The sequence below is a fragment of the Scylla paramamosain genome, unplaced genomic scaffold (genome assembly GCF_035594125.1).
Source record: "Scylla paramamosain isolate STU-SP2022 unplaced genomic scaffold, ASM3559412v1 Contig34, whole genome shotgun sequence".
Lineage (NCBI taxonomy): Eukaryota > Metazoa > Arthropoda > Malacostraca > Decapoda > Portunidae > Scylla > Scylla paramamosain.
The window spans coordinates 402,501-422,500 of record NW_026973699.1 but is presented as its reverse complement, the minus strand read 5'-3'; the positions used below and the strand labels follow the sequence as shown (position 1 = coordinate 422,500).

At 40.4% G+C, this 20,000-nt stretch overlaps 1 protein-coding gene across 7 annotated transcripts in view; it reads right to left on the bottom strand.

The window, feature by feature from the left end:
• LOC135097864 (uncharacterized) overlaps positions 1 to 20,000 on the bottom strand; it is a 56,377-nt gene that overhangs the window by 14,793 nt on the left and 21,584 nt on the right. For 2 of the 7 annotated variants that reach the window (XR_010266229.1, XR_010266230.1), the window contains exon 1: positions 1 to 196. This exon is cut by the window's left edge and continues 2,009 nt beyond it. The exons of 3 other annotated variants lie outside the window; for them this stretch is intronic. The gene's annotated coding sequence lies outside the window, so the exon portion shown is untranslated. Of the gene's footprint in view, positions 199 to 20,000 lie in introns of those variants that run through there. 2 more of the 7 variants (XR_010266234.1, XR_010266231.1) reach the window with 2 other exon arrangements.

Below are 20,000 nucleotides of genomic sequence, written 5' to 3'. Positions count from 1 at the left end.
ACAATAATAAAGGTCCCAAAAAATATTGGAAAATATCAAGAGAAAGAAATGTTAATAATAGTAAGACTACACTAACAGCAGAAATTCTAATTTTCATCATCACTTCAAGAGTTTATCAGAAGATATTAATGCAGTTGATGGACATTGAATGGAACCAGAAAGTGTTGCACATGAGTTAGGAGAAAGGCAAGTATTGAATGAGCCTACAACAGAAAATGAGGTGGTGAAAGCTGTTGGAAAACTCAAGAAAGACAAAGCACCTGGTTATGATAACATCGTTAATGAACACATCAAAGGTGATAAAAATATCCTTCTTAATCTGTATGTTAAAATGTTTAATAGAATTCTAGATACAGGAGACTTACCAGAGCAATGGCTAATAGGGGTTATTTATTGTTCCTTTGTATAAAAATAAAGGTGATGTTGATGAGCCACATAATTATAGGGCTATAACTTTACTAAGTTGTTTAAGTAAGCTTTTCACATCAATAGCTAATGACAGACTAACACACTATTCAAACAGATTCAATATTGTAAAAGAAACACAAGGTGGGTTTCGGCAAGGTTACAGTACCTCGACCATATATTTTTACTGAAGTGTATCACGGACTTGTTCTTATGGAAGAGGAGAAAACTGTTCTGTCTCTTTATTGACTACAGGAAAGCTTCTGACACAATATGGAGGGATGGGCTTTGGTACAAGACGGTGAAAGAAAATATAGGTGGTAAAGTACTTAATGTTATTAGAAATATGTACATGAATATAAAGTCATGTGTAAAATTTTACCAAAAAACATCTGACACTTTCATTTGTACTAAAGGAGTAAGACAGGGAGAAGATCTCTCTCCATTGCTGTTTGCTCTATAAGTTAATGATATACAAGATTCCCTGGTAGAAAACAACTGTAATTATCTGTTATCTGATGATAATTTTCTTGATTTACATTTAAATCTATTGGTTATGATGTATGCTGACGACACAGTTATTTTAGCTAATAGTGAAGATGAAATTAAAAATATTCTCAAAGCAATGGAATTATATTGTGAGCAATGGAAGTTAGATGTGAATAACAGCAAAACAAAGGTTGTAGTGTTTAGTAGAGGGAGGGTGAATTATGGCACCTATGACTTTGTCTTTAGAGAAGAGAATATCCAAACAATAAGTGAATATCAGTACCTAGGAGTTTTACTTAATTACAATAGAAGATTTAGAATTGCCCAATTAGAACAAAAAAGTGCTTCTAGAGCGACGTATTCACTGACTGGGAAATGCCGTAAACACGACCCACCGCTTGATACGACTGTGATGCCAATTATGACACACGGTTGTGGAATATGCGGTTGTACTGTTGATAGAGAGTTGAAACAATTGCTGATGAAATTTTTTAAACACGTATTATATGTCCATAAGAATACAAGTAGAGACATTGTGTACGGTGAGTTAGGAGAACATCCCATTGCTGTTATTATTAACACTAGAATGATAGCATACTGGTCAAGGCTGATAACAGGTAAAACTACATAAGTAAGCATGATGATGTATAGGAGTTTATTATATCTAGACTCAACGAACACGTCCTCATCTCCTTGGCTCGGTCATATAAGAAATATTGTGAATAGCTGTGGCATGTCAGGCGTATGGTTAGATCAATATATTAATTATCCTGAATGGTTAAAGAAAGCTGTGGAAAGGAAACTGAAGGATCAATGGATTTCAACATGGTACAGTAATATTTCAACAAAGGGAATTTATGTACGAAATGTAGAAGTAATGTTGTGGGAGATGAATTTCATATTATGTTGTTATGTTCTCACGAAAATATTGTTGAACTACAGAACAGATATATCCCAAACTATTACAGAAATAACACAACAATGAATAAGTTTGCTGAACTGATGCAAAGTAAAAATTCAGAAATTTTGACCAACATAGCTTATTTTTTCTTAAGAGCTGTCTATCAAATGTTCAGGTAATGTATTTAATTAACAGTATTACTTCAGGAGTTATTATTATTATTGTTACTGTTTAATTATAGTTACGATTGAAATTATTTGGTTATCATTATTATGTTAGTTTAATTGTAGTTATGATTTATTATTAAATTTTTATTATGATTTAGTTATTGTTTAATTTTAGTTATGATGGAAATTATACGAGGAGCTGTGCTCCAGACTTTGCTTACAAAGTCTGAGCAAAATAAATTGAATTTCAATCTGAATCTGAGTCACACACACACACACACACACACACACACACACACACACACACACACACACACACACATGTACAAATGACCTCCATATGTTTAACAGTTACAAAGGATTGTTGTACTTAATCTACTGTGGTGGTGGTGGTGGTGGTGGTGGTAACAGTGGTGGTGGTGGTGGTGGTAAATGGTGGTGGTGGTGGTGGTAACAGTGGCAGTGGTTTGTTCCCTGGCTAATGATAAATGCCTGCTATTATGGAAGATAAAGCCGAGAAAGGAAGTCGGGGAATGGAATGGTGTTTACAGAATGATGGTAATATGTTGGAGGAAACAACAGCAGCAGCAGCAGCAGCAAACGTTATAAAAGAAAATAACAAAAACAACAACAACAACAACAACAACAACAACAACAATAGATACACATATGAACAAAAAATAAAATAAATATCCTCTTACAGAGCCCTAAAAAAAAACAAAATATAACTAAAAATACAAAATACACAAGATAAAAACTCCTTTCCTTCTTTCCTTTCTCATTCACGCAAATTATTATCTTATTCTCTCTTTCCCATTCGCCTTTCCTCTTCAGTATCCGCAGTCTCTTTATACTTCAACCAGGGGCCAATTCTCACGGCCAGGAAAACAACACTAGAATCAAGCTCCAATTCTCTCTCTCTCTCTCTCTCTCTCTCTCTCTCTCTCTCTCTCTCTCTCTCTCTCTCTCTCTCTCTCTTCCCATGCCAAATGGAAACAGTTCTAACTTTAGCAAATGTCATCCTCAACACAGTGCGGCAAGAATCTCGTGTGTGTGTGTGTGTGTGTGTGTGTGTGTGTGTGTGTGTGTGTGTGTGTGTGTGTGTGTGTGTGTGTGTGTGTAGGCAACGCGAGAGTAACAACATTCAGTAAGTCATATTGTGTTCTTTAATTAACTTGCATGCTTCATTTTGCTTTCCAGATTTAGAACTATTATTATTATTATTATTATTATTATTATTATTATTATTATTATTATTATCATTATCATTATTATCAATATTATTATTATTATTATTATTATTATTATTATTATTATTATTATTATTATTATTATTATTATTATTATTATTATTATTATTATTATTATTATTATTATTATTATTATTTACTTCATATTATATTCTTTGATTTTCTTTACATATATAATTTATTTTCTTGTGTTCTTCACGTAAATGGATAAATAAATGGAAATAAAGCATTTACAGATAGCTTACTTTACTTTGTTTTCCTTTCAGACTTAACGAATACTCGATGAAAACTTAAAGATAAAAAACATACAAATAGTTTTTTTTTACAAGAACAATCCCTTTAGACAGAAAGAAAAAAAAAAAAATTACACGTCCTGTCATTCCAGGCACAAAAATATTCATACACATTCACAGCAAAATCGATATGCAGTTTAGGGGGAGCACGAATGTAAACACTCCACTAGTATTTCCGTTCTCCTTGACCTTCTTACGTTGACTCTCTTTGTTCCCAACACTCGCTCAATTTGTCTCCGTCTTCATCAATCCCAGTCTTTGTTTCTTCTTCTTTCCTTCTCACTCTCTTTCTCCCCCTCTCATTTTCTCTCCGGGTGATCTACGAGTATCTGCCTCCTCCTTTGTCTCCCTCACTCCCGTCCTCCCTCTGGGGTTAAAAAATGAGGTTCTGTCGGAGCACTACTTCTTTCCCTCACGGAGTAGATGTGGAAGCAGGAGGAGGAAGAGGAGGAGGAGGAGGAGGAGGAGGAAGAGGAGGAGGAGGAGGAGGAAGAGGAGGAGGACAAGGACGAGGACGAGGAAGAGGAAGAGGAAGAGGACGAAGACGAGGACGAGGAGCGAGAGGAGCAGGAACAGTAGCAGGGACATGATCACGAACAGAAGTGGAAAAAAACGGAGGAGGGAAGAAGATAAGGAGGAAGAGAAAGAGGAGGAGGAGGAGGAGGAGTATCAGGAAGACAAAGATGAAAACAAGAAGAAAGGAAGGAAAAGTGAGTTGACTAGAAGACAGATCCTCAGGAGAGAGAGAGAGAGAGAGAGAGAGAGAGAGAGAGAGAGAGAGAGAGAGAGAGAGAGAGAGAGAGAGAGAGAGAGAGACTGGGAATTTAAATATGACATTGCATGACTAATAAAATTCGACACTTCCTGCTTTGTCTTTCGTCTTAGTCGTGTGTGTGCGAGTGCGAGCGCGTCCTTTGTATCATATCAAATACGTTTTTATCCTTGCAACACAAACTTTAAATTTTTGAGGGAACGGAAATAACGAACTAAAACAAGAACACAACAACAACAACAACAACAACAACAACAACAACAACAACAACAACAACAACAACAACAACAACAATAACAACAGGATGCAGTTAAATCATGACGACAAATTAGGAAGGAAAACCCGATCTTTGTAAACGTACTGTGCGTGTGTGTGTGTGTGTGTGTGTGTGTTTATGTAGGAGTGACACTGGCCAAGGGCAACAAAAATCCAATAAAAAAAATGCCCACTGAAATGCCAGTCCCATAAAAGGGTCAAAGCAGTGGTCAAAAATTGATGAATAAGTGTCTTGAAAGCTCCCTCTTGAAGAAATTCAAGTCATAGGAAGGTGGAAATACAGAAGCAGGCAGAGAGTTCCAGAGTTTACCAGAGAAAGGGATGAATAATTGAGAATACTGGTTAACTCTTGCGTTAGAGAGGTGGACAGAATAGGGGTGAGAGAAAGAAGAAAGTCTTGTGCAGCGAGGCCGCGGGAGGAGGGGAGGCATGCAGTTAGCAAGTTCAGAAGAGCAGTTAGCATGAAAATAGCGGTAGAAGACAGCTAGAGATCCAACATTCCTGCGGTGAGAGAGAGGCTGAAGACAGTCAGTTAGAGGAGAGGAGTTGATGAGACGAAAAGCTTTTGATTCCACCCTGTCTTGAAGAGCAGTATGAGTGGAACGCCCCCAGACATGTGAAGCATACTCCATACATGGACGGATAAGGCCCTTGTACAGAGTTAGCAGCTGGGGGGGTGAGAAAAACTGGCGGAGACGTCTCAGAACACCTAACTTCATAGAAGCTGTTTTAGCTAGAGATGAGTGTGTCTGTGTGTGTGTGTGTGTGTGTGTGTGTGTGTGTGTGTGTGTGTGTGTGTGTGTGGTGGGTGTGGTGGGTGCGTGCGTGCGTGCGTGCGTGCGTGCGTGCGTGTGCGCGCGCGCGTGTGGGTGGTGAGCCTAAGCAGGGGCAGGATGACCCTTAGCTGGTTTTCTACGCTCACTTAAGAACACAAGGAAGAGGAGGAGGAGGAGGAGGAGGTAGAGGAAAAGGGAGACTGGAGAGGAGGAAAAGGGGGGAGGGATTTATCGGAATAGGCCTCTAATCTCACTTACTTGGCGATTGTGTCTCAAGGAAAAACAGAGAGAGAGAGAGAGAGAGAGAGAGAGAGAGAGAGAGAGAGAGAGAGAGAGAGAGATTTATTGGTCTATATTATACATCCATATTACATATTCGTCTAAATAAATATTGTGAAGAGCAGGCTTGTTGAGCGTAAACTTTTATATGTGCAGCCCTTCATGGAGAGGGACACACACACACACACACACACACACACACACACACACACACACACACACACACACACACACACACAACGGAGGCAAGAACCCGCTACCACGTCTCATATTATTGGCCTGTCTTCATATTTTTCCTTACAGACCAAGCTATAAATAACCACCAGATCTTGCCATAACGCATCTCCTTCCACCACCGCTTCACCAATAAGTCCTCCTACAGTCATGCACCAAATACCAAAAGTCGTCGCTTTATTAATGGTCAAAACATTATGAGCTTTTCCATATATTTTTCAGCACCAGAGAGGATAGCTGATACAAATATGCAAGTAAATCATATCGGAGAGAGAGGATATTAAGTCCTTTTTTGGAGCTTCAATGAGAACAAACACATTAATCTCTTAATTGGCTTCGCTCTCAGGCAACTCAGAACCTCCTGTTAAATAAAAATTATTCACTTTTCTATTTTTTTTTCTTTTTTGTTCCCCTTGTGCTTGTTATCTTTCACCCGCAGCCGTGGAATCTTTCTCTCGTGTTTGCATTTCGGGGAAGTGAGACAGAGCGCTGTGTGTGTGTGTGTGTGTGTGTGTGCGTAGTAAGAGGGGCACTAACTAATGACTAAGAAAGAGTAGAAAAAAAAAAAAAAACAGCCACTGAAGATGCCTGTCCCTAAGGGATGTACATTTCCGCGAAGCGACACCCAACACGACCCCAGTTGGGGCAGGGAATAATACCACGCTGAGGCAAGTATGCTTCGCCACGCCACAGTGCTCCCACTCGCCTGCCAGGGAGCACACTGTCCCTGCGCTGCCCACCACCAATGTTTTACCTTCCCATCATTTTCCTTTTCATTCGGATTTCGAGTCTTCATTCCGTGCTTCCATTCAGCGAAGATAACAATGTAGTCACCTTCTGCGTTCACAATATACGAGGATTTTTATTTCATCTCGCTTTTATATATATATATATATATATATATATATATATATATATATATATATATATATATATATATATATATATATATATATATATATATATATATATATATATATATATATATAGAAGGATTGTGTATTCCCGTGATATTCCACGACTGTTGCTTACTGGTAAGTGATAGTTTGGTGTCCGATGTGAGGACCTGTGAGTGTTTGGCAGGATACAGTTTGTGATTTCTTTCATTATTATTATAATAGTGATTTTGTTCATTTTTCAGAAATATTAGAGTATGATTTATTTACGGATCTCAAGGTCCTATCGTTCACTTAGGAAATACTAGTTGTAGTAGTAGTAGTAGTAGTAGTAGTAGTAGTAGTAGTAGTAGCAACAGTAGCAAAAGAAAAATGATCAGTAGTAATAGCGGCTGATAGTAGCATTAGTATTAGCAGCAGCAGTAGCAGCAGCAGAGAAAACAGCTGCTGTTGTTGCTGTTGTTGTTGTTGTTGTTGTTGTTGTTGTTGTTATTTGCAAAAACAGCGATAGAAGAATTATTAATGAGGATAACAACAACAACAACAATGACAACAACAATTTGTAAATTTAACTAATTTCAATAAATCTGGTGTAAGGATTATCATAACACAATATTTATAGTTCTCTTTTCCAAGTACACTCTGATCTCGAGGTGCTCTCTTTCATGTGTTGTGGCAATAACAAGAACACAATCACAAACACACCCTTCTATTCTCACAGTTCTGTTATTCTGATAAATTTTGTTTACGCAACATCACCATATCTCGCATTTACTTTAGTTTGCGGCACCAGTCACAATTTCCTACCACAGTTCAGCTCACCAAGAGAAATAATTGCACCACTCATCCTCTATCACTTCACTTTCCCTCTCCACCTGAACAACACGAACATGTCTCAGAAAAGAAATATTTCTCAACATAGGAACATAAGTTTATGTAATAATATTTTCCTCTCATACCATCACGGTGCTATAGATTCTTAAAGCAATATATCCTCTCACCAAGGCGATCTTACGTCCCTCCCTAAGTCCTGAGCTCCCCCATGTAATAGCGTTCAGTCCTACCCAATGTTTGTCTACCTCCGCCTGAACAGAACACATCTTTCGTAAAGCAGCGGGCAGGAGCATCGGGTTTGCCACGCGTGAGTCCACCTGTTCACTCGCCGATTATGCAATGTTTACTCTGCGACTGTTGGTGTTTGTTATAATATTTGGGCGGCCGTGTGTGGGCACTGTTTTGCACTCATAAACTCCTCTACCCTGAATCGTGTGTGTGTGTGTGTGTGTGTGTGTGTGTGTGTGTGTGTGTGTGTGTGTGTGTGTGTGTGTGTGTGTGTGTGTGTGTGTGTGTGTGTGTAGGCGTGTACAAGTGTTTGGATACGTAGCGAGGCAACACCACCAAAACACCAGTTGCACACACACACACGCTACCCAAAGTAAAATAATATAACATAAAAAACAAGTCGATTTATTGTCTGATATATTTGGTGGATTGCAGCAATGGTGGGCCTGCAAGTAAATCAATATTGTAATAGTTATAACCAAGTTTGCATCAATCCTCAAGTCATGAGGAAGTGGTAAAAAAAAAAAATAAATAAATAAATAGATAAATAAATAGAATAAAAAGAGGAGCATCAAGACACCTTTGACACTAAACTTTTATGGAATTTCATCCTATAATTATTTTTTTGAGGGACGACATGTAGAGCACACTTTCTCTCATTTCTTAGTCCTTAGCCTTAACACGTAATAAGACCACGTATTATTTGACATTTCCAAAAATAAAAGCTAATAAAAAGGCTGATATACATTGATTACTCGATTAAAGTAAATATGGTTTCTTTAATATTCAGTTCTATTCCAGATTCATTATTTTACTTTTGCCTCCATAGCTGTGAGTTTAACTATCTGCCTTACTGTCTGTCTGTCTGTCTGTCTGTCTGTCTGTCTGTCTGTGTCTGGCTGGCTGATTGTCTGTCTGTCTGTCTGTCTGTCTGTCTGTCTGTCTCTCAGTCTGGCTGACTGGCTGTCTGGTTGCCTGTCTGCTTATCTGTCTGTCTGTCTGTCTGGCTATCTGTCTGGCTGTCTGTCTGTCTGTCTGTCTGTCTGTCTGTCTGTCTGGCTGTCTGTCTGTCTAGCTGTTTGACTGGCTGGCTGTCTGTCTGTCTGACTGGTTGTCTGTCTGTCTGTCTGTCTGTCTGTCTGTCTGTCTGTGTCTGACTGGTAGTCTGTCTGTTTGTTTGGCTTGTTGGCTGTCTATCTGGCTGGTTGTCTGCCTGTCTGTCTGGCTGGTTGTCTGTCTGTCTGTTTGACTGGTTGTCTGGCTGTCTGTCTGTCTGTCTGTGTCTGTCTGTCTGTCTGTCTGTCTGTCTGTCTGTCTGTCTGGCTGTGTATCTGACTTCCCGCCAGGCTGCTTCTAAGTCTCTTGAAGGATTCATCTAGCGGGAAACTTCACTTTGATGTTTAAATATATGTATATTTAAACATTCACAAATCTCTCTCTCTCTCTCTCTCTCTCTCTCTCTCTCTCTCTCTCTCTCTCTCTCTCTCTCTCTCTCTCTCTCTCTCTCTCTCTCTCTCTCCAAGATAAGTGTAGCATTCAAGTGGATGTAAAAAAAATTGCAACAATGATTAAAATTTTTCATATAAGATCCAAAGGAAACAATATCGAGCGAGCAGTTTATTCCTGCACAACTGGCCACCAGTGTATTCATTTTTCAATTCATATTTTCGTGTACAGTTACGGATGAATGCGAACGGTACTGGAGGAATAATGGAAAAAAAACATATACACAACAGAACTATCCAAAATTAACAGTAGGACTATAAATTAAATCTTGAAAAATATATAGAACCGAGCAATATTGACATAAAACATTGCAAGAAAACAGCCTTGTTTTGGCGAGAATTCGGAGAGATTTTTCCCACCCTCGTTTTGTTTTCCGCTCCTTTAACCTCAGTGACCTCGTGGCGGCGCTCCCTGACCTCAGCCGACCACTAAAACATGTAGGACCTGGCGTGGCTTTCCCATCTGACCTCATGCCTCCTTCCGAGCCTCCTTCACGCCTCCGTCGGGTATTGGTGATCAACAGACGATGTTGGTGCACCTCTGTTATCGTTCTGTGATTCCCTCCCTCACACACCACGCCCTTGCCAACCACACGTCTTCTTTTTTCCTTTACTTTCCCTCCTTTCCCTCTTCCGTTCGTCACAACCTCCTCAATCAACACTCACGCGCCACTTGCTTATCTCCATTCTTTTATTTTTTCTTGCTAGTTCTTTGTCGTTTTTCTTTTACGTCTATGTTTTTTTTTACTCTGTTTTGTTTTCGTTTTTGTTTAATTTTGTTTCTTCATTCACTGGATTAATGTACGTGTAATATTGTTTTTATTTCTTCTTTCTCACATGTTCGTTTTCTTTGTATTCGTGGTTCAAGCTTTGATATTGTTTCTTTTCTTTCTATTTCCTCTCGTGTCCACGTTTCTTTTGCTTGTTTTCCAACGTTTACATGTTTTTTTCCTATCTTGCTTTTCTTTTACATCTCCCCTATTTTATTTCTCTTTCCGTCAATCATTTTCTTATCTTCAAATTTCCTCCCACGACTTTCTCCTCTTCCAAATTTTCTACATTTACAAACATTTTTTTTTTTGTTCTACTCCTTTTATGGCTTTTCTCTTCTCTCTGTTCAGCCTCCCTTCCATGTCCCTTCGTCTTTTTCCCTTCCATCACCCACCCACTCCCCTTCAAAGTCTTATCTCCTTCCACCACGGTCCCTTCCTCTTTCCTCAACACTTTTCCGTCTTTCGTCCCTGGCAGCCCCCCCTTGTCCTTGCAGCTTTTCCTCTTTCGTGCTTCCGTCTCTCTCTCTCTCTCTCTCTCTCTCTCTCTCTCTCTCTCTCTCTCTCTCTCTCTCTCTCTCTCTCTCTCTGTCCACCATTCACGCCTTTTTCGTTCCATTCAGTCAAAATTAACGTAACATAAGAAGAAATTATCAAATAATGTGCTTTATATTTTCATTTTTTTTTTTTTTCCTGTAGGCATTGTTTTTATTCGTTAAGTCGTTCCTGTACCTCCTTCTCCAATATCTTTCCATTTCTCACCTCTTTCTTTTATGCAGGTTCCTCCATTAAATTTAAAGAAAACTTCCCATCCTTCATGTAAAGCAAGCCGAATATAATTATTGACATTTACGATCTTTGAATCTTTACCGCACTCTCCGCGCTTTCCCTCTCTCTTTTCCTTTCATTAATATTTTTTTTTTTCATTTAATCATTTATCAAGTTTTTTTTTCTGAATAATATTGCAAAATATTCTTTTCTTCTTTCCTTTGCGTCGAATTATTTATTAACTTTTCCATTATATTCTCTCGACTTATCTGGAAAGAAAACAATGATGAAAAAAACTATTGACTTAATCTCCATATATTTTCCCTTTGATTAGACCGCCTCTTACCTTAATTTCCCGGGCCCGCTTAACCAGGGGCGTAGCTGGAATAAATGGAGGCGCACTGGGGAATGTCTGATCACATTCCCCAGTGAAGTGAAACATTCCCTAATGACAGGTACACTCGGGGACCTTAACACGCTGAATTTTCATGTGGAGAGAAGTGCTGGCCAAAACCTCTCTCTCTCTCTCTCTCTCTCTCTCTCTCTCTCTCTCTCTCTCTCTCTCTCTCTCTCTCTCTGGAAAGATTCTGGCTCGTGGTTATTTCTCAGTGAAAGAAGTAGCGCTAAATAGCAAGCTCAGCGGGGTGTATATGATGTTATTCTAGAGCCATAACCAAATCAAACTGCGTCTCTCTCTCTCTCTCTCTCTCTCTCTCTCTCTCTCTCTCTCTCTCTCTCTCTCTCTCTCTCTCTCTCTCTCTCTCTCTCTCTCTCTCTCTATCTCTCTGTACATTAAAGGGAAATAAATTATCAGTGACCATAGCGCAAAATTACAATTCTAAATGTCAAGTGGACACGCTGCGCACTAAATGGAACACTTGAACGAGAGACTCTAGGGAGAAATTGAGGTGCAGTAGCATTACAATGAAACAACACACACTCATACACACGCAAATACACAATGAAAAAAAAAGTAGCACATAAAAAGTAACTATAAACAGAAAAAAAACCTAATTCCCGATGAATAAAAGGAAAAAGAATTGTAATGTTGAAGGTATACACAGATTAGCCCCAAAAAATTTAATACTGTAACACACAAGAATAAAAAACGCACAACAACAACAACAACAACAACAACAACAACAACAACAACAACAACAACAACAGCAGCAGCAGTAGCAACGTGACGCAAAAAAGACTAAAAACAAAAAGAAAAACAAACCCCCGCAGGACGAAGAAGAGAAAAGAATCGCAAAGCTCAAGGCAGACAGATGAGCCAATTACCTCCTTTCCAAGCACCGGAGGGGGAAGAAGAAGAAGAAGAAGAAAAAAAAGAAAAAGAAAAGACCCTACAAAAAAGGACACAAAAAAGAAAAAAAGCACTATAACATAAGACATAATCTCTAGAGCCAATCACTCTCAGCCCTTGTGGTTCACGCTAATGCCGAGGTGGGAAGACCAGTTAAAGGGACTGACTCACCCAAACCTTCACGCGACGGGCTCTTGTAATACCAAAAAAGAGAGGGAGGGATGCAGAAATGGACGGGAGAACACAGGGAGCGTGGGAGAGATTGACAGAAGGGGACGGGTGGTATGACAGAGTGGAAAAAATGGAGGGTGAAAGTGAGGTAAGAAAGAAGGAAAGAAACAGAGGGAGATATCGATGTAGGTCGATGGAAGAGAGGGGGAGAAACGGAGAGAAAGGAAGAGTGAAGGGAGAGACTGAGATAGAGTTGGAGAGAAGGAAGAGAAGGTGAGAAAGAGTTGTAAGTCAAAGGTGGGAAAGAGAAAGATGGTATGAAGAGAGGGAGAGAGATTGAGATAGAAGGAGAGAGAGAGAGAGAGAGAGAGAGAGAGAGAGAGAGAGAGAGAGAGAGAGAGAGAGAGAGAGAGAGAGAGAGAGAGAGAGAGAGAGAGAGAGAGTGGAGAAAAGAAAGATAAAAGGAGAAAAATGTTTTTTTTTTTTTTTTTTTGTAAGAGGCAGTGAACAAGACAATAAAAAAGAACCACTGAGGCTCCAGTCCCTAAATAAAGGTCAAAAGGATCATCCAAAATTGGTGGATATCTTGAAACCTCCGTCTTGAAAGAGTTTAAGTCACAGGAAGGAGAAAATATAGACGCAGGAAGGGCATGAATGAAATCAAAGGAAAAGAGAGAAAAGAAAAAAAATAAGAGTGAAAAACTCAAGGAAGAGAGAGCAAGATTGCAAGATGGAAAGACAAAAGAGATGAAAAACATAAAACCCGTCATGTGGAAAGCTAACGATGAAGAAAAGGAGAAATACTGAAAAATAAAAAGAAGTCTATATGTATAAATAAAGAAAAAGCTGACTACTCTCCACTCTGCCAGGACGTGAAAATAAGCAAGAAGAAAAGCTGCATGAAAGTGCGGGAGATATATTGTTAAGAAGCTAAAAGTATGCAAGGCTTAAAGAAGAAACATGCAGCGCTCTCTCTCTCTCTCTCTCTCTCTCTCTCTCTCTCTCTCTCTGCACCTAAACACCACCTAAAATGAGACGAAACGCATAGAAAATACAAAAATGCACATGAAACTATACAAAAAAGAGCAACATATTGTGAAAGATGCGGAACAGAAGTAAAATTATAGAAAGTAACATCAGGGAAGGCAGAGGGAGCTTGAAAACAGTGAACCTACAGTAAGCAAATGATTTTCGGGAGCAGCCGCATGTAAGTCAAACCAAGATGGTGATAAAACTAGGTGAAAATGCTGCCACAAAATATAACACTGATCGCTCAAGAAGATGAAAAGGGGCAGTACACAGAGAGAAAGACCGAGGGAGGGAGAGAGGCAAGGACAATGTTGAAACTGAGATAAAAAAAAAGGGGGGGGGGATTTGTAAGTCAGAGATAAAAGACGTAAAAGTAGCGAAGGAAATGTAAAAAAATGGTGGATGGAAAGGAGGGAATAAGAGGAAGAAAGGCGTGAAGGAAAATATTGAAACTGTGATAAGAAAAAAAGAGCGTATTTGTGAGGGAAGGGGAAAAAAAAAAGAAGTAAATGCAAAGTAGCAAAGGGAACGTAAAACGTAGATGAAAAGGAGGGAATGATGTAAAAGAGAAGAGAAAAAATATTCATAGTGTGAAAAAGTAAATTGTAAATAGAGATAAAAAAAATACAGAATAAAAGGAACACAAACTGTAAATAGGAAAGAAGTAATAAGAAAAAAATAAGAAAAATGCTGGAAGCAAGAGAAGAAAATAGCATATAATAGACGAGAGAGAGAGAGAGAGAGAGAGAGAGAGAGAGAGAGAGAGAGAGAGAGAGAGAGAGAGAGAGAGAGAGAGAGAGAGAGAGAGAGAGAGAATGAAAAAGTTAGATGGAAAGGAGGAAATGGAAGAATGAACGTGAAGGGAGAGGAAGAAGAGGATGCAGGAAGGAGGCAAGGCAAAAGCTGCGAGGGAAGGGAACACAAGGAGAGAAACTTCCAAAAAAAAAAACAAGAACGTGGTACGAATGAACGGAAGAAAGAAAAAAAAATAGAATGAGACTTTAAGTAGGCAGAGGAGGAGGAGGAGGATGAGGAAAGGGAAAGGGAGAAACAAAGCAGCACCTAAGACACTCATGAATGCTAAGACGCAACCTCATGGCCCCCTAAACCTTGCCCAACGGCCGCCCCACTCCTGACGATGGGAGGCTAAGGGCGTGACACTAAGGCAATGCACAAACCCAACCCACTCAGCCCCTCAGCCCCTCAGACCCTCAGCCCTTTACCCCTTTGTACTGTCCGTCTTCAGGTGCTTGGCTTTGAACAGGGAGAAATGTTTGGATTCGTTTGGTACTTTCTTATTGTCTTTTACTTGAGATGCAAATGAAAACAGAAACTAATAAGAAAAGGTTTTATCGCTTGATTTATTGATTTTTTTTTTTTTAATGTTCAGTTTCGTGTGTGTGTGTGTGTGTGTGTGTGTGTGTGTGTGTGTGTGTGTGTGTGTGTGTGTGTGTGTGTGTGTGTGTGTGTGTGTGTGTGTGTGTACGCCTTAATTCTTCAAGTTTCACCTTTATGAACACTATTACGAATCACGTACAGAGTAACAGGGGTGAATTGCTTTTCGTGCGTAAGAGATGAATTTTTAAGGAAGAATACCGAGTTACATCAACATTCAGGCTTTGGTCAACAGTACCTGCATGGAATTTAATAAACATGGCGCCAATTTCAGTCGTGTTGGTGTTTAAACGGAAAAAAAAAAGAAAAAAAAAACAGTATAGGAAAAAAAAAAAATAGATTACTGTGATTTTTAGTATGCATTCCTATAACACTGGGTGACCCCAGTGGCGGGAGTAGGTCATGAAAAGTCGAGGGTCACACAGGCCACTCTCACCGACACTGCGAGCCGCGCCACGGTCACCTGCTGGACCTGAAACTACCAAACAAGTGTGCCAGCGAGCATGAACTACAATCTGGCTGCAATGCAAAAAAAAAAAAAAAAAAGAGTACGTTCGCTTTTTCTTTTTTTCCCTTTTCTCACAGGACAGGTCGTTGTATTTTCTATTTCCTTTTTTTTTTCACGGTTTTCTTTACGTCAGGACAGCTTGTCCCTTGCTAACAGGACGAGGATCAGTAAAGCAGCGTGTTTTCTGAGTCATTTGAAGAAACATCAACAAAGGAAGAAATATCAACAAAGGCGAATCTAGTTACTGCGAGTGCTCTACATAAGACATGCGTAACACTCCACGCCACCACAAACTGCACACACAATGAACTCCACACAGGAAAAATATGTAGAATAACACACAACAAAGCATGCAGCTACACGGTATTTCAAAAGTCAGGCAACAAGCATCACACCACCAAATTAAAATGGACATGAACAGAACCACACACACAAAATACACAAGCGAATTTCAAGTACAACAATTGAGTAAGAGAGAGAGAGAGAGAGAGAGAGAGAGAGAGAGAGAGAGAGAGAGAGAGAGAGAGAGAGAGAGAGAGAGAGACTTTACTACACAAAAGAACAAAAGAGTTAAATGAAGTTATTATCCAGATGAGACGATAAATAGCGATATGAACAGAAACACGCACGTCATGTAAGGTGAAGGAAAAAGAATATCTAGGTTCACAAAAAAAAAAAAAAAAATATATATATATATATATATATATATATATATATATATATATATATATATATATATATATATATATATATATATATATATATATATATATATATATATATATATATATATATATATATATAAAGGAAAAAAAAAAAAGGGTACAGACATGTAATTTAATAAAACAGAGCAGAAGAGAGTAGACACACATTCAACACCAGAATGGAATTAGGCTTGCACAGATGAAGCCTAACAATGCTGAAAAATTTAAACTCAAGAAAAAAACATATTTGATAAGTTATATAACTGAATACAACACAAAGAAAGAACAAAAACAAAACACATTTAACAACAGAACAAGGTAAACAAAATATTAAGCAGTCTCACAACAAAGAAATAATACACAAACAAACGAACGAACATGCTAATAGCGGAGTAGAGAACACACACGCTGAACACAAGAATTGGACAAGAAATACTCTGTGGAAATGATAAACAAGGAGAGGACAGAAGGAAGGATATCTGAGGCAGCAAATTGAAGACATCCGCACTCCGAACATGTCATTGGGTGGCAGAGAAACACACAAGTAAGATGAAGCCAAACACCAAACAAGGGAGAAAGTTGCCTGTTCTTTTCACGTAAAATTCCTTAAGCAACATAAACTCAAAAGGCAGCAGACATAAAATTTATCGCGAGCCTGAGGGAAGGCAGGAATGTGTGTTGGAGGTGCTGTATACAACTTCTCCCAATGAAACAAAACTTTTCACTCGTAAAATGTTGTGAGGGGAGCGAATTCAAGCGGATGGGAAAGGATGCCAACGACTGCTTCTTCTCCCCATTATAAACTCGTATAAAAGACATGACTTCAGATATGAGCCGAACTCGTGCACCGGTAAATAAGAGTTACGAATAGGGGAAACTGAATAAAACTACCGAATTCACAACAGAAAACCATAGAAAAAGGACGAAAAAACAACAGCATCAACTACTGACTCACTGAAGAATAAAACAGGCAAGGAAATTGAAAGAAAACGACATATGAATAGCAAACCAAGACCCACAGATATGAAAACGAGAAAAAAAGAACAAAAGAACGTTTAAAATACCAATCCACTACCACCGGGGGATAACAGACGAGTTTAAAGCACTGAGAGAGGTGGGCAGAGAGGGAGAGCCACGCGGAAGACGCAGAGGAGAGGCTGAAGGGTAAACACAGGCCTCTCACGTCATTCATCTTTACAAACTGGATCTTGTTGACGCGGAGGAGGAGGAAGAGGAGGCGAAGGGTAAAAAAAAAACACGGAGGAAAGGAAGGGAAACTTTCTTAGACCCCAGCGAGATAAACAAGAAAGTATCCACGCACACACGCACACACACACAAGCATAGGCACATGTAGCTCTCTTCTCTCTCTCTCTCTCTCTCTCTCTCTCTCTCTAGGCACTGCACAGCACCGCGAGCACGACACTCAAATGAAAACATAATCACAGGGGCGGGAAACTAACACGGGGGAAAAAAGGGAAAAGCTTAACTAAAGAGATCAGTTAGCCATGGCGTGCATTGTAAAAAGGTGAACTTGAACGTGGGACGCACCAAGTGGAACCATCTCCTCCCTGGCCCGCGTGGGGAGAACAGAGTGCTGTCCCAGTGCCAGGACGGCCAGTACAGCACACAGCCGCCCTTTCGCCGCCCACGTCATCACGCCCACGCCAAAAGGACGGTGGGAAATTTCACGTCAGACGGAAATAGTGACTGGACACCAAAAGCAGGAAGAAAGAATAGGAGAGCGAAAGGGAGGAGGGAGAAAAATAGTAAGAGGAGGAACGCTCTTGGCGGGTCTCACTTCTTTGGTAGCAGCGGTGCAGGACGAGGAAGAAGAGGAGGAAGAGGAGGGAAAGGCGTAACCTCCTTCACCAACAGTAGGTTGAAAAGTCAAATTGACCCTAAATTTAATAAAAAACAGTGGTTCTGCATGATGGCAGCCAAGCGTGGCAGAAATGCGCTCATTTGGGATTATATGGAGCTATCAACTCCAGAACAAGCAATATGTTTGGTGTGTAAAGACACCTTGAAGTTCAGTGGAAGCACAACTTCCAACATCTTTAAGCACCTCCGCATAAAACATCCGATTGAGTACCCAGAGCATAAGGAAGAAAATGATCGTGCTAAGTCACTAATAACAGAAATCTGAATGGCTACTTATAGTGTGCACCCTTCACCACCCTTCACCTTGCTGCAGTGTGTCTCACTCGACTAGAACTGCACATGTATTTTCATGATTGCACATTTATATCATGGAAATCTTCATAAAATATATATATATATATATATATATATATATATATATATATATATATATATATATATATATATATATATATATATATATATATATATATATATATATATATATATATAGATAGATAGATAGATAGATAGATAGATAGATAGATAGATAGATAGATAGATAGATAGATAGATAGATAGATAGATAGATAAAGATATAGATATATCCTTGGTAAGCGTCATGGGAAACACGATCTATATCTCGGCAAATTGTAGCCAAAGGGCGAGAGTCGTGATGTTTGTGGCAGGTGGAGGGGAATCCTGGATTCTGTCCGTGCTTGGATTCCCTTGCAAGCACCAACGAATCTCGCGCCTGGCAGACAATAGGAAGAATCTCGGGCGCCCGGGGCTTGTTAAGAACTTAAGAGTACATAGGATTCGAGGAGGATTCGAATCCCACGAATCCAACAGGGCAAGTAATCGGATTCGCGATTACCCGTTTTATAGAATCTTGCACAGCCCTTCTGGCACCTCCCTGACGGTGCCGGCCCACTGAGATAACAGGTTCCCCGCCATGTTTCAACGCCCGGCTGCCAACCGCACGATGCATTCAAACGTCGCCTTCGCCATACACACAGCGAGTCCCCTGCACGGGCACACCTCACGGAATACTACATACTGCTCGTAAACCCGCGAGAAAAACACGCATTTCTGTCGGTGATATAACCTAAAACTACACTCGAAGGGATGATCAGCAGCTACTGGGGAACGAGGAAAGATATGAATTGTGTTCTTTACGAGGGGTTTGTATGGGTTATGTGGTGCGAATGGAGGGAAAAAGGGCCAGTATGACACCCTGGGCCGGGCTGGATGGCAGCAGTGTGTCGCGATCAGCTGAGAGGAGTGCCAGAGGGTTGGTATCGACTTGGGGCGGCGGTGAGCAACTGGTGGAAGCGTGCGTGACCAAGCCAGCCACCAGCCACCCAACCAAGCCACTCAACCACCCACCCAAGCCACCCAATCATCTACCTAGCAAGACCATCCAACCAAGCCACCATCTGTCCAGCCAGTCAAACAAGTCATCTCTCGTCAAGCCAGCCATCAGCCACCCAGTGAAGCCATTCAACCATTCAGCCAGCTACCTAGCGAGACCACCCACCCAAGCCACCTAGCGGAGACACGCATCCACAACCCAACCAAGCAAGCCTTATAACCAAGCCAACCATCAGCCACCCATCCACCCAGCTAAGCCAGCCACTCAGCCACCTAACGAAGCCAGTCTACTTAGTCTAACAACCACCCAATTTAGCCAACCACTCCATAAACAAGCCACTCAGCAGCCCAGCCAGCCAGCCACCTTGCCATTATTCATATACACAACCACCCATAAAAGCTTATACCCATTCATTCACTGATCACTTAAGTCATCCACCTACTTATCCACACACTAAACCATCCAGTCTTCCTCTGTGCCAGCCAGTCATCCAACCAGCCACTCACCCATGCAACCATCCAACGCAAACGCTAACCAATCAAACACACAGCTTTCCTTCCAACCGTCCAGCCTGTCACACACACACACACACACACACACACACACTAACGCACAGTAACCTAACAAGCCAGGCAGGCAACCAAAGAGCCAGTCAGCCATCCCGCCTGGCCGCCTGCTACCACGCCAGCAAGTCAATGAACCAAACAGGCAATCAGCCAGGCGGGCAGCTGAGGGAGGCGAGGGGCGGTGTGTTCAGTGTCGCTCCATCACAAACAATCAGCACACAGATGAACACGCAGAGATT